We start from the raw sequence: 13,002 nt of genomic DNA on the forward strand, positions 1-13,002 counted from the left end.
GCGAAGGCAAAGAGGACTCTGAGAGGGAGACGGAAGCGTGCTCCGATGTATGCAAGCTAAGCCACCTCCCAGCTTATTAACTCTGTCCAGCCGAATTATGTCATGGGTAGGGGACACCAAGAGTTCTAGAATTGGAGTGGACGAGGGGTTGAGCCAAGTTTCCGTGAGGATAATGATATCTATCTCATTATGTTGTATGAGGTTGAATATCTCGGAGGCGTGTTTGTTGGCAGACCTACAGTTGAGTAGAATGCATTTGAGTGGAGCCGGAGTATGGGGGGGAAAGAGTCTGAATAAGGTTCACTCTCTTGAGGTTATCGTTGTTTATGACTCTGAGGTTGTGGTAGGATTCTCTGTTAGGGTTAGAATGAATAGTTTGAATTATTCCCTTTGGACTCATATTGATGTCCGTGCTGGACGAATAAGACTTGAGAAGGTTGTCAATATCATTGGGCGTAAGACAGGACAAGCTTCTTGGGCGAGAGGCTGCGTTAGGTAGGGGAACGGTATTGGAGCTGGTAGGGGAAGAGGGATGGTCACAGGGAGCTGTGTCAAAGCCACTGGCGGGGGCTCTGGGCCGGTTCGGACTAGAGAGGAGGGGGCTTAACAAGGGGATATATTCAAATGAGAGGGCATTTAAACTGTGGAGTTCAAGGGAGAGAAGGTGCAGCTGGAGGGAGATATCGTCCAAGCATGCCAACAAGTCTGGGTGTTAGGAAAGGGGAGGAAATTGAGTGTGGAGATCTGGAGAGGGGGGGGTCTAAGTGTGATAGAGGGGTCCGAGGCGGTAATGGAAGATTCTATGGGAGAGGGTAGGTCACTGAATATAAACGGGGTTCCAGGATGCATTGACCAGGAGGTTGATTGAGTGTGGGGAACTGGAGTGGGGTTAGGGTGTCGATGTGTGTTAGAGGGGTCACAGGCGGTAATGAGAGATTCCAGAGGAGTGGGTTGATCACTGAGTATTAGAGGTGTTCCAGGAAGTATTGACAAGGAAGTTGGAAGTGGGGATAGGGTTAATGGCCGCAAAATATGTATTTCGAACAGTTCGGAAACCGGCAGGGGCAAGGGAAGGGTTGTGAGTCAGGAGGGAGGTAAATCTGAGGAGGAAATGGGAGCATCGATTTGCAGTGACCTTGAGGTGGGTAGTGTTGGATCTTGTCACACTGAGGTTGAATTGTTAGCTACAAAGCTTTTGATCTTCAAAAAGAGTTTGTCGAACTGCTCTAGGTTTTGATTGGAAGCTTGAATGAGAACAATCCCATTGGTGTAGATAGTAATGGTGAGATCTACTTTGTGGATAGGAGAGGAAGTGATAGAAAGACTAAATCCATAGGGTGTTTCCTTATCTGTTTGCACTGGAAAAAAGATATGAGAGTTTTTCTCCATTGGGCTCTCCTGTTCGTGAAGAAGATTAGGTCAGACATGATGTTGCCATTGGACATACAGAAATATTGTCCAAGGCACTGAGGCCTACTTTGGAGAGTAATCCTTCAGTCGGGCTGATGGTGTTGGCATCCATGGTGGGCATTAACCGAGGAGACAGTGGAGGCTCCATCTACCTTTCTTGAGACATAGTCAATTTATTACCAATTAAATAGCATGGTAGATATGTCCTTAACGAGTCAGAAACAAGTGTCAATGGGTTCTGTGATCTAGACCTCAGTATAGACATTGTCATTGCTGTATGAATATGTCTGTCCGTTTAGTTGCCAACAGGTGTTGTGGAAAGATCTCGGGTCAGGTTACTACAGCTTTCTCTGATCATCCAGCTATTGTTCATGAATATTCCCTCAGTGCACGTTCTGATCCTCTGAGAGGCAGAATGTAAAAGTTTGTTCAATAATGGTAAAGTCTAATTTCAGATTCCTGGTTTCTCGAGACATGGGTGTAACAGAGGCCCCTCCAGCCCCCATGGTGCAGTGATCCCAACCAGTGGCAGCTACTGGATTTTAAAAGTGTTGAGACACATTTTTTGGACCGAAGTATAACACTCTAGCTGATGCAGCCAGCAAGCCTGAGTTGAAAGACTAGGTGTGAGGGGAGTAGTCTGACCTGGGTGCAAATTGTGTATTTTACTGAATCCATTTGGAGAAAATTTAATTTTTTTTAAAAAGAGGTGCAAATTGTACCCCCCTACACTTGCCACACTGCACACACAGACCCAAGATCCACCCTGCGCACACAGCTTTCTCTGCCCTCACTCAGGTGCACAGCTCACCATGCTCTCACACACCAACACAGCTCTTCATACACTCATTCAGCTTACCCTCCACTCACACAGACACACAGCTCACATTGCACTTACGAAAGCACATCGGTCACACAGACACCACTCATCCCGCACCCACACAGCACCACTGTTCTATCTGCACTCACAAGGGTACACTGCTCAATCTCCTCACCCACAGACATAACACTCACCCTGCACTCACAGGTACACACTGCTCAATGAAGGACTGGACTTTTAACAGTACCAGCGGTGCCAGGGAACAACACCTATAACCTTCATGGGATACCTGTTTCGGCGCACAAACTACAGAGACACGGGACACTTCCTTCGGCGTCAAAGATTCAAGGTTTATTTACTGCAGGGAACACAGAAGTCACAACAAGTACAACACGTGCAACTTGGGGAGACTGCTTCAAATTGGTTCTGTGGAGCGCTCCTTTTATACAGAATTTACTCATAGGACAACATGGTACACAAAAGTTTACAACCTGGTTCCCATAATTATCCCCCAGAGGGGTCGCTTTGGTCACTTTGGTACACATAAGGTCCGGAACATAAGTGCGGAAACATTTGGCGGTTCCCAACTGTAAAAACCCATCTTCCCAACATTAGTGAATTCCAATCGGCAGTAAAACAGATCGAAATAGGGACAAAGACAGGTGCAGAGGAAGATGGAGACAGTGGGAGATTGAAAAGGGTGTTAAAGGGGAGGTATCGGGAAACACGAGATACAGGCATCAAAGGGACGTGCCTAATGAGATGCACGGCTGAGTCAATAAACCGGCACGGCAGAAGCGGGGCCATCTGCCTTACAGTATCATCCCCCTCATCGTAAAAGATACTTACAAAGAACATGTGTCTTCCACAAATATCTTGAAAGTCCCAGGGTAACGAAGCGGACAGTGTCCGTTCGCTGGCTACTTGAGGGCAAGAGACAAAATGGATGCCGTATCTAAGATGGAACCCGTGGGTACAGATGAAAAACCCACATATCAAACGAACGGTTTAAGTTAGCACAGCGAAACTGCGCATACTTACTAAACTCGTCATTTGCGGTTCTTAGATACCAGACTCGACCATATTCGTGCGAGTCGAAAACATCACTTACAATTGTCACGGAACCTCAGACACTCCTTTTGCCCTCATGTAGGCAAGCACTAGTCGGAATCATATTCGATATTCATCAGACCCTCGAGATGTTGCTGTAGCATAGCTCTGTCCAACCGAGACCCTTTGGTAACAGGTGGCTGTCTCATACACGTTGTAGCACAGAGGCCACATAAGGCAGGACCGCACTGCACGCAAAGGCAACACGTGAACAGGAACGCTACAACGACTCCAATGATCATCAGAATCTTCCAACCCCAAGTCGACATCAGGCCCCAAATCCATCCAAGTAGCGTCCAATCCCCTACATCCACGTGTATGGATTCGGAGATCTTATGCAACTTCGAGATGGCTTGATAGACAGTCGGAGCGTTATCAGGAATGAAAATACAGCAGCTCGAATGGATCACCTTACATACCCCACCTCGATCTGCTAAGATCACGTCTAAAACCATACGGTTTTGTAATGTCATAAGTCTATCCGCCTGAAGTTCTGTGGTGATATTACCAAGGGCACTGGCAGTAATATTAGCTGTCGATTCTACCACTCGAGTCAACTGTCTCAGGTTCCTACTATTAACCATAGGTCCCCAAAATGGGAGGAAACCCTTGAAAAAGTCTCCTGCCTCTTGACCGGCAGTATCCTCTTCGCTAATTACGCCTCTCACAACTCTAGTTTTGTGATAATCTGCATCTACAGTAAACGTCGGAGGCAACAAGTTTGCGATAAAACATGAGCCCATGAAGTCAGAGGGCAACCATGCATACGCACGATCATGACAAATAAAGTATGTACCCTTGGCAGCCAAAAACACAGGGGACGAGACCATTGGCAAAATATAATTTTCAGTGCAAGCACTCTCTCCAAGTCGGGCTTTCGATCTACGGCCGCGACCTATTAAACAAAAATTACCAATGTGGGGTACGACCCATATCGGAGGCGAGCTTTTAAGCTGTTTTTCACCAGTGAACACACTATACTCGCCTCTACTTAGGACCCTATAGGCTTGTACCTCTTCTTCAGGGATAAGCGAGGGATCATAGATATCGCTATCTAAATCCTCTATTGCTATAGACAAAGATTTTTCGTACGAGGTAGGACCAGAGTAGGGGGAACGTGGTTCTCGAATGGGGTGGAAACCCAGTGCGCTTTGAAACATTGTTTGAAATGCTCGAGCAGACCCTTGGGAGCTATACGGTAACACCAGATATGGAATTCCCTTATCCGTAGTATGCGGCATCAACCCACACACCCAACAATTAGTAGTGTTAACCACTAACTGATGCTGATGAAGGAGCTGAATAAAGGAATTGTTGCGGAATTCTGCACGTCTAGCCTGCTCGTGTTCAGGTAAAATGTGAAAAGAATGAGGAGAAACAGTGGAGGTGAGTTTAAGGTCAGGGGTAGGAGTAGGTATGGTAGAAGGCAAGAAGTAAGACATCGTGTAATATACTCCACCCGCCAATAACGCAGAAACAGTCACAAACAGTACGAATATTTGGAACACAAAACATTTGGTACGACTGAGTTGCTGCAGCTTGAATCTTTGTGCTTGAGCTCTTTCCAAGTCCATCAGCTTCGAAAATGCCATTCCCTATGACCGTCCGCAACGTTTCTTGACGCACTTCGTTCTGTGTAGCAATAGTCAATTCCTAGGAGTTCCCAGGAATCGACGGTCTTTAACCTAGCGTCAAGACCTACTAACCAGAAGGAAGTACGCGCGCGGCCCTACGGCCTTTATTTCACAAATATATATATATGCGAAATCAATGTCTCTCAGCTGTGGAAATAAAAAGTGTAAGGAACGAAGCTCAATGAATATGTACAAAATAATTACAATAGTATGAGTGTTCAAACTGATCATGGAAAACGGGATAATGCACTTGTCAAGGGACAGAACGGGGTTTTTTATTAGTCTTTAGTGCTGGATCGCAAAAAATATCGGGTTTTCCCAGGACGTGTCTGTTCGTTAAACAAAAGATCCGTTGAAAGGACAACGACCTGTTGATCAGCTGAATGTTCTGGTCTTGAGTCTTCTGATGACAAGTGTTCAACAATGCCTTTTTGCTGCACTGAGGATTCTCCGACAGGTTGTGCGTCGCTGAAAGGTACAAACGTCGGCAATCCTTCGGTTTCAGTTGATGCAATGCCTTTCCTCACCCACGAGTCTGCTGGCAACGGGATGGGGACTTTCTTGGTATGGGTGGCATGCACCCAATTCTTCCGCCCCTCGAGACGAACTGCAGTTCTCGTGGCAAGGAGGACCTGATAGGGTCCAGTGAACCTGGGATCCAAATTGTTCTTGCGCGAAAAGTTTCGTGTTACCACCCAATCTCCGGGCTGGAGCGGGTGGCCTGGACCCTCCGTCTGCGTCGGCAATGCTTCGTGAACCTGTTGGTGAATTAACCTCAGTTTAGCAGTCAAGTCATAAAGATAATCGATCAACATTGGATACTCAAGATCACAAAAGGCACCCGGTCTAGGGACCCCCCAAACATTGGCAGGACGACCGAACACTATTTCATAGGGGCTGAGCCCTACTCGGGAGTGTACAGTTGCCCTTGTTGACAGCAATGCTAAGGGTAAAGCGTCAGGCCATGAAAGACCTGTCGTAGCCTGAATCTTTGCTAGTTTTAGTTTAAGGGTGCCATTGTACCCTTCAACCAAACCAGCTGACTGAGGATGATTGGCACTATGGAATTTCTGATTAATTCCAAGGCCCTTGCACACACTCTTCATCACACTCCCCACAAACTCACTTCCGTTGTCTGACCACACAATTCTAGGCATTCCATACCGAGGAAAGTATTCCTTCAGTAGGATTTTCGCAGTGGATAAAGCAGTATTGTCTTTGAGAGGATAGGCCTCAATCCATCGGGAGAATGCGCAAACAACAACTAAAACGTATTTCAAGTTATTGCATCGCTCCATATGGATGAAGTCCAATTGGATCACCTCAAAGGGACATGAAGGGGGAGCAAAACTACCAGAAGGAGTTGGGGTTCCCTTACCAGGATTGTACAACATACATATCATACAATTCTTAACCAAGCGTTCAGCACATTTCGTAATACCATCATTCTTCCACACAGGAAACAGCAATTTACAGATACCTTTCGCGCTAATATGTGCTAACCCATGTGCCATAGTCACAACAGCCAGCACATACGCATCAGGCAACATCCATCTTTTCTGTTCCGATAAGTCAATCCAACAACCATTCGCATCCAACTTTCCCGTACTTTCTTTCCACTTCGCCTTTTCAGTCTCGGTGGCCTTATTCTGAATTGCTTTCACACTCTCGATAGTGTTTTCACACATACTTGATTCTGCAGGCCACCTAACCGAACTCGTCACATACATTCGAGTGCTAAGGTTCCGGGCAGTCTCCTTAGCAGTCTCATCCGCAAACGCATTACCACGACCAACATCATCCGTCACCTTACGATGCGCACTACATTTAACAATCGCCACTTGCTTAGGCAACGTAAGTGCATCCAAAAGATCATTTACAAGCTGGCCATGTTGAATCTTCGTACCATGTGACGTAAGGAATCCTCTCTCTCTCCACAGTCGTCCAAAACTATGTGCCACACCAAACGCATACTGGCTATCTGTAAACACATTCACCCGTTTATCTTTAGACAACACACACGCTCTCGTCAAAGCAATTAACTCAGCAGCCTGAGCCGAATTCTGACTTAACCTTGCGTTTTCCACAATCGTTCTCAATGTAACTACAGCATACGCAGTTGTCACATCACCGTTCGGCAACTTGAAACAAGAACCATCCACATACAAAGTACCATCGGGATCTGTCAATGGAGTATCTCTTAGGTCAATGCGACCCTTGGTTTCCTCTTCAGTTCTGAGATAGCAGTCATGTACTGCTTCATCACTTGATTCTGTGTCGATCGGCAGCAATGTTGCTGGATTCAACACATTACATCGTCTTATCCGTATATGACTGGCCAGCAACGTCAATTCATAACCAGACAATCTTGCACTTGTCAGATGTTGAGTTTTCGTTCGGTTCAATAGAGTGTCGATTGCATGCGGAACCATTACCGTGAGCATATTATCCATGACTAGACCTGCGGACTGTCGAATGGACGCCGCAGCTGCCGCTGTTGCCCTTAAGCAACTTGGCAAGGCTCTTGCTACTGGGTCTAAAGTCGAAGAAAAGTAGGCACATGGGCGTTGCTTACCACCAAAAGGTTGTGTCAGAACACTCAACGCGCAACCATCCCTCTCGTGAACGTATAGTGTAAACGGCTTACTGTAGTCAGGAGTGCCCAACACAGGAGCCGAACACAACGCATTACGCAATTCAGAAAAACTTGTCTGACATTCTTCAGACCAAGGTACTGGGGATGAAACATCTTTGCATGTAAGGGCTATCAATGGTTTCGCCAACAATGAAAAATTTGGAATCCATTGTCTGCAGTAGGACGTAATACCCAAAAAGGCGCGAACATCTCTTTGGGTTTTTGGCACAGTCATTCGGGAAATCGCTGCAATTCTCTCTGGGGTCAACCTTCTCCCTTCTTTTGACAATAAGTGACCTAGATAGGTAACTTCTTGACAACAATACTGTAGCTTTGAAGGCGATACCTTGTGGTGTAAGTTATGTAGATAGTGCAATAATGATACTGTAGCCGTTTTGCAAATAGCTTCTGTATCAGCTGCCACTAAAAGATCGTCAACGTATTGAATCAAAGCTGCACCTTTAGGTAATACAAAGGCATCAAGCTGTCCTTTAAGTGCTTGGCTGTAGATTGACGGACTCTCACAGTAGCCCTGTGGAGCGCGTTTTAGCCTAAAGCTGCGACCACCTAATGAGAATCCGAATAGGTCTCTGCTTTCCTCTGCAATTGGGATGCTAAAGAAAGCATTCTTTAAATCGATCACTGTGAACCAGGAGGCAGTTGCCGGAATCATTGTTAGTAAAGCCGTAATGTCAGGGACCACGGGAAATTGTGGAACCACTATTTTATTTACCTCTCTCAAATCTATAACGAAACGATACACAGGAGGCTTAGTTGGGTCAGTTCGTTTCAGAATTGGCAATACAGGGCTATTACATACATTTCCACGAGTTTCTTCAACAACACCCTTTCCAATGAGATCATAAACAATTGCTAACAGCGCTCGTTCGCCCTCAAGAGAAATACGATATTGAGGTAAACGCGGTAATCGCGCATTTGGTTTCAATTGAATCACATAGGGTGGAATGTCTAACAGGCCCACGTCATTGGGACCTGTGGCCCATAAAGACGCAGGGAGGGAACTCAATTCCGGTGGGAATTTATCAACCGATAAATACATGGGAGAGATCACTCTCCGTCCCAATGTAAGTTCCACTCCTTCGGGGGAACAATACAATGTTGCATATAATCGTTTCAACAAATCCAGGCCCAAAAGATTTTCACCACAACCTGTAGAGAGAATCAGTGGAGCGGTTAGCTCACGAGGTCCAATCATAAGAGGCAAAGGGTTAGAGACTGGGTTACTAACAGGGGCGCCAGAGAATCCGACGGAAACATTTGTTAAGCCAGACAAAGGTGCGCCAGGGAGTTTTGAATGCATGATGGAACTTTTCGTCGCACCAGTGTCTAACAGAAAAGGCTCAACTACACCTGATGTAGCCACTGCAACGTAAGGCCCACTCTGATCGACCGGAACTGACACTACTCCCTCTCTTTGTCGTTGGCTGTCCTAGTAATGGTCATTTACAACAGTTTCATGGTCTGCATAATAATCATCAACATTATACTGTGCAGATCGAACTGACCCCGCATTTCGCTGGTCAAAACAATTATTTGTGTCTGATTGATTTTGATAACGATCACTCTGATTGTGGAATGAACCACGACCTCTACCACGAGGTGCTTGTTGGGGACCACCGCCACGATTTCCTCGTGCTGACACACCATTTAGACGGTCTCGTAAAGCAAGACAATCATATTTTAGGTGTCCCTCTTTCCTACAATATGCGCACTGATTATACCCAAGTGAAGATCTGTAATCAAAGTTGTCAGAGCGCGGCTGTATTCTATCGAGCTGTGCTCGTGGTCGATACTGCTGTTGTGAATCATTTTGGTTTGATCGTGGAGGGTATGCTTGCTGCAACAAAACCTTCGTTTTGAGTTCTTTCGTTTTCTTTTCTACACGATCACTTTCTTCCTTTTCCCTATTCTCATAATACTGGGCCGTTGCTAGTATTTGCGCAGGGGTTGAAACTGCCCACGCACTTTCTGAATTCTTCAATTTGTTGCATAGCTCAGGCAACAAATTCGACACGAATTTGTCAACGAATAACCGCTGGCCTCCCTCAGCGCCCATGTCCTGGCCGCTGTGGTCGACAAACGCTTCCTCAAACCTTGTAAAGAAATCTGAGACACTCTCGTCTTTCTTTTGCTTGCAAGCTGATAACTTATCCCAGTTCACCTTCATCGCTGGCATGAGAGTTTTCATGAGCGTAATGATTTTCTGAGGCAAGTCCAAAATCAGCTGTTCAGGCTTGGCCCCACCAACTTGTAATGCATCAGCTGCTAGCAGTGCAGCCCAATCACCCCCTAATTCAACTGCATGATTGGCTTGACGAATTTTAGCCCAAACTGGTTGCGGTACCACATTGCCAAACAACATGTCGATGTCGGCAATATTCATAATAGTAGCTTCTACCAGTTGTGATAACTCCTTATAATAACCAGCCGGATTTTTACGCGGATCGGGTAAGGATTGCTTCACTTGCAAAACTTCTGATCGTTTCCATGGAAGATGTATCCACACCCTTCGAAAATGCGGTAGCACCACAGGGTTTGCATTAGGATCACCAGGCACCCACAGTGGCGGAACCTCTCTCATAGGATACTGACCAGGAACCGCTTTCCAGTTCTCAGTGGTATCATCTAATGATATCCGAGAATGTGCTGTGGGTCTGAATGCTAATAAGCGTTCCACGGCACGTCGTACATCGTCTCCTATAATCATACCGTTTGAAAAGTGACTCTGAAGTTCAATTATGTCGGACGGTACATTATCTACATCATCATTATACCATTCTTCCCTCAAAAATTTACACATCTCCTCAAATACGAATCTCTGCGTAGGCTCATTAAACTGGGAAAACGTATCAAAGACTACACGTGGAGTGTAGTTAGCAGGATGTCTTATCCACCTATGTGCCATTGTTACTAACGTCTCTTTCTCCCTACCACTAGGGATCTGACTCCGTCTCTGAGGAGTTTCAGATGAATCAGACGAAAATAACGGACCAGAAAGAGGTGAATAAAGAGTAGCAACAGAGTTAGGAACACGCTTACGAACAGAAGGAGAAAGAAAAACAGGGGCAACAACACTGGAGGTGAAAGAAGGCATAGTAGGAACGGACAAGATAGTTGGAGTAGCAGAAACAACAGTCTGCGAAGGTACAGGTACAGGAGCAGTAGGAACAAGAACAGGTGGTGAAACAAACGTAGGGTTAACAGCGGGCTGGCCCGCAGCCGTTGGAGCAACAAGAGGAACAACAGGAGGTACAACAGGAGCAACTACAGGAGCAGTAGCACCCTGTACATAAGGAGGTGGTGATTTCATCAAGTATGACAGCAAGGAATCCTCCTTCAAATCTTCTTTTTTCTTTTCTAGATTATTCGGTAAAACTGGGTAACATTTATCTATTTTCATGTGATGCAATCTAGTAGCGATTTCCATGTCTTTTTCTTCTTTGTCTTGTCTACATTCTTTTATAGCTTGCATTACAGGAACGAACTCTTGTTTTTGATCCTTTTTAAGTTGTTTGATTTCTTTCTGCTTGGCCTCTTTACGCCATATCCGAAAGGAATCAAACATAGCTGGCCTAGCTTTCTTTAAAAATAATTTAGCCTCAAGATTATCTAAAATCGAAAGTTCAAAAGTTCCATGTTGTGGCCATCTAAGATCACCGTCTTTCTTTGTATAGCGGACCCAGTAATCATTATATATTATAGGACCCACCCCATGTCGACTATAAAGATCATGTATCGGAGTTCCAACTGGAGGTATCGGACACGAGTCCTCCAACCGGGAATCCATTGCGCAACATTTGAAAATACGAAACAAATCACTATGGCTAGGCATCGTGCACACTAACCTAGTATCAAACTTCAAGGATTACCGAAGCAATAAAACCTCGTGTAAGTCAAAACCCTCGGTTTTTGGCAATTGCAACTGTCAAATAATACTAAGGACCAATACTAAGAACCACAAATGCAATGGAACCATGCAATACAACAAAGCCTTAAGGCTATCACAAAGCTCGGAGAGCTAACCACAAAGCCTGAGGAGGCTATTACAAAGCTCAGTGAGCTATTACCACAAAGCCTTAAAGGCTAACAACAAAGCTTTCAAAAAGCTAGAACAACCACTAAGGACTGGGAGCGACCCACAAATACTTAACTCAGAACTTCAATGGCGTCACCAGGAAGGCCCGTCTATCGTCTCGCTTGTACATAAGGTCTACGCCGGGCGTCGAAGACAGGTCGACAGTCAGGGCATCGGTCCGTCGCAGCCGTCAGGAGGCGGGAATCTTCGCAGGGAAAAACTTCGGGCCACTTATTTCGACAACAGGATCGATGAAGCGGGGTGCACCTTCCCTCGGAGATTTCACACGAAGTTCCTCACGATCATCAGGCTTTGGACCGGTACCGCTGAAGTCGCCCCACGTTGGGCGCCAACTGAAGGACTGGACTTTTTAACAGTACCAGCGGTGCCAGGGAACAACACCTATAACCTTCATGGGATACCTGTTTCGGCGCACAAACTACAGAGACACGGGACACTTCCTTCGGCGTCAAAGATTCAAGGTTTATTTACTGCAGGGAACACAGAAGTCACAACAAGTACAACACGTGCAACTTGGGGAGACTGCTTCAAATTGGTTCTGTGGAGCGCTCCTTTTATACAGAATTTACTCATAGGACAACATGGTACACAAAAGTTTACAACCTGGTTCCCATAATTATCCCCCAGAGGGGTCGCTTTGGTCACTTTGGTACACATAAGGTCCGGAACATAAGTGCGGAAACATTTGGCGGTTCCCAACTGTAAAAACCCATCTTCCCAACATTAGTGAATTCCAATCGGCAGTAAAACAGATCGAAATAGGGACAAAGACAGGTGCAGAGGAAGATGGAGACAGTGGGAGATTGAAAAGGGTGTTAAAGGGGAGGTATCGGGAAACACGAGATACAGGCATCAAAGGGACGTGCCTAATGAGATGCACGGCTGAGTCAATAAACCGGCACGGCAGAAGCGGGGCCATCTGCCTTACAGTATCATCCCCCTCATCGTAAAAGATACTTACAAAGAACATGTGTCTTCCACAAATATCTTGAAAGTCCCAGGGTAACGAAGCGGACAGTGTCCGTTCGCTGGCTACTTGAGGGCAAGAGACAAAATGGATGCCGTATCTAAGATGGAACCCGTGGGTACAGATGAAAAACCCACATATCAAACGAACGGTTTAAGTTAGCACAGCGAAACTGCGCATACTTACTAAACTCGTCATTTGCGGTTCTTAGATACCAGACTCGACCATATTCGTGCGAGTCGAAAACATCACTTACAATTGTCACGGAACCTCATCAATCTGAACTCATGCAATGCTCACCTTGCACTG

At 45.8% G+C, this 13,002-nt stretch overlaps 1 protein-coding gene across 1 annotated transcript in view; it reads left to right on the top strand.

Annotated features, from left to right (window-relative positions):
- LOC144773448 (disks large homolog 2-like) overlaps positions 1 to 13,002 on the top strand; it is an 843,812-nt gene that overhangs the window by 415,735 nt on the left and 415,075 nt on the right. The window lies entirely within an intron of this gene.

The sequence above is a fragment of the Lissotriton helveticus genome, chromosome 8, assembly GCF_964261635.1.
Source record: "Lissotriton helveticus chromosome 8, aLisHel1.1, whole genome shotgun sequence".
Classification (NCBI taxonomy): Eukaryota; Metazoa; Chordata; class Amphibia; order Caudata; family Salamandridae; genus Lissotriton; species Lissotriton helveticus.